This window comes from Palaemon carinicauda, chromosome 3 (assembly GCF_036898095.1).
Source record: "Palaemon carinicauda isolate YSFRI2023 chromosome 3, ASM3689809v2, whole genome shotgun sequence".
Classification (NCBI taxonomy): Eukaryota; Metazoa; Arthropoda; class Malacostraca; order Decapoda; family Palaemonidae; genus Palaemon; species Palaemon carinicauda.
The window spans coordinates 148,679,103-148,681,994 of NC_090727.1; the positions used below are offsets into that span (position 1 = coordinate 148,679,103).

General features: G+C 32.4%; 1 protein-coding gene across 1 annotated transcript in view; it reads left to right on the forward strand.

The window, feature by feature from the left end:
- The first annotated feature begins 1,214 nt into the window (after nucleotides 1-1,214).
- Nucleotides 1,215-2,892, forward strand: part of Pex14 (peroxin 14) — a 174,031-nt gene continuing 172,353 nt past the window's right edge. The window contains exon 1 of the mRNA XM_068370873.1: nucleotides 1,215-2,063. The gene's annotated coding sequence lies outside the window, so the exon portion shown is untranslated. The remainder of the gene's footprint in view (nucleotides 2,064-2,892) is intronic.

Sequence of the window (2,892 nt, forward strand, 5' to 3'; positions counted from 1 at the left end):
AGTAATTAACAATTAACAAAAAATATTTCATGAATAGTAACCTCGAAATAGATCTATTATATACAAACTAATTAAAAAGACTTATGTCAGCCTGTTCAACATAAAAACATTCTCTGCAATATACAGTATATACAATATATCAAATGTACGCTGGCATCACGAACCTCTGTTTATGTACGCAGTCATCACGTATTTTGTTTGGTTGCCTATGTTGACAAGTCAGTTCCAAGTCGTTTAGTGAGGAAACAGAGCTATTTTCTTTTTATAACCCCTTCCCCCCTCTTCAACATATCTTGCTAACTATTGCTTTCCCAGAATTTAAATAAATGCCTAATTACTGTGCAAAAAATATGAGAACTGCCGTATTGCAATATTTTGGAGTAAATGGAGAACGTGGTGTTGTAAACAATTACTATATATATATATATATATATATATATATATATATATATAATATATATATATATATATATATATATATATATATATATATATATATATATATGTGTGTGTGTGTGTGTGTGTGTGTGTACAGTATATGTATATGTGTATAAGTTATTATTAAAGATTAAAGATATATATATATATATATATATATATATATATATATATATATATATATATATATATATATATATATATATATATATATATATTCTTACGAAGCTGGTCGGTATGTTTTTTTTTTCATATATCTTATTCATGTATTTAAGAGATGTATAGTCAGTCCGTAAGGTTCCTCTCATGTAGGTTTATGTAATGTGTGTAAATTGTATGACTTTCGTCATTCAATTGATTTGAATTTTCCGATAGGCCCTACTGTTTCCTCCGGTCACCTTGGTGACCGCTGAGGTAGCAGCAGTGGGGGATTCGGCATATGAAGTACTTGAAAAAGCACTGTTGCAGAGAATCTTGTATTTAGGGACGTAAACATCATAGAAGGCGCCTCCTATTGAAGGAAGTTAACATGTTGGTCGAAATTGAGTTTTCACTTATATAGGCAAAACCCTCTATATTCACGTTGTATAGATGTCATACCTCGATTCGATTTCGAGTGGCCTCAATATCACTTTTCCTATTACTTCCCACGAGTTTTATTTTCCATTTTGGCGCGCGATGTTGATATCCTACGAGAAATGGGTAGAAGCAGAGGGGAAGAAAGCAGCCAATCAGCGTCCGTTCTCTGTCATGGTGCGCCAGCCAATCAGCGGCTTTTGTTTTGCTGTGAAAACAATACAAACCTCTTGGATTATTACGCTCCGTCTATTTTGTGTTATTTTTCGGTGTTTTTGTGTGAAAAATGGTTGACGAAGCCTCACAAGGTATGCCAGAGTTTGCTTCTCCTTCATGCTCTCGGGAAAGACAACAGGAACAGTAAAAGTGGAAGAAAAATGTAGTTAAAGCAAGCATAACTTGCAGATAGCATACGTCAGCTTATACCGGTGAAGTAACGGTAAAAAACGATAGGACGCCCTTGAGATTGTTTCTCATAGTGTTTTAATGTCCTTAGCCTGGATAATATCCATCTGATCTTCAGTGATTTCCGGAAAAGTGGAAGTTGGGATATCCAAACTACGTATATCGAGAAAATCCAAGATCATAGTGTAAAACGACAACGTTCCGATGTCGAAAGACCAAAACAAAAGTTGTGGCGGATGTTATGTCTGTGAACAAGAACCTTATGACTGTAACTTGTAATACTGCGTTAGCTAAATGCGAATGAGAGTCTGTCGGTTCTTTGATTACCGCTAAAAATAAAGGAAAATAAACAAAAATAGTATCAGAAAAAACAATATTCAATCTGAGTGGCTAGGCCTATGCTTAGGCCATTGTAATAATAAGCTGTTTATTCGAATCAAGTGTCACTAGCCAGTGTCATTATTCAATATTATTTTTTTCACAATCAGTATTATTATGTATTTTATTAGTGTTATCATTCAAGAGTTCAGGGTAAAGCCACTTAACTTCCTCAGTTGCCTCAGAAAACCTCACATACCGCCTCACCTCTGCCAACTACCTCTGCATGGACAACCAGTATCTCATCTATAACCACCTCCGGCAATGTGAGTAGTACTGTAATGTTAATAATGATTTTATTGGTAATACTATTTAATCCTTTTGACTGCAACAATAATATTTACATCCTATATATTCTTCCTATAATCACGAAACACACCCATTTATAATATTTACTGTATAATATATATATATATATATATATATATATATATATATATATATATATATATATATATATATATATATATATATATATATATATATATATATATATATGTGTGTGTGTGTGTGTGTGTGTGTGTGTGTGCGTGTTATTACTAAGGTTTATATATATATATATATATATATATATATATATATATATATATATATATATATATATATATATATATATATATATATATATATATATATATATATATATTCTTACGAAGCTAGTTGGTCTACCATAAGAGTAAATATCTTTTTCATGTATTTTATTTATGTATTTAAGAGATGTATAGTCAGTTCGTAAGGTTCCTCTCATGTAGGTTTAAGTAATGTATGTAAATTACATAAGACTTTCGTCATTTATTTGTCCGATAGGCCCTGCTGCTTCCTCCGGTCGCCTTGGTGACTGCTGAGGTAGCAGGAGTAGGGGATTCGGAACATGGAGTAATTGAAAAACACTGTTGCAAAGAATCTTGTATTAAGGAACGTAGACATCAGGGAAGCCGCCTCCTATTGAAGGAAGTTACGACACGTTTGACGAAATTGAGTTTTCACTTATATAGGCAAAACCATCTATATTCACGTTGTATAGATGTCATACCTCGATTCGATTTCGAGTGGCCTCAATATCACTTTTCCAATTACTTCTCACTAGTTTTATTT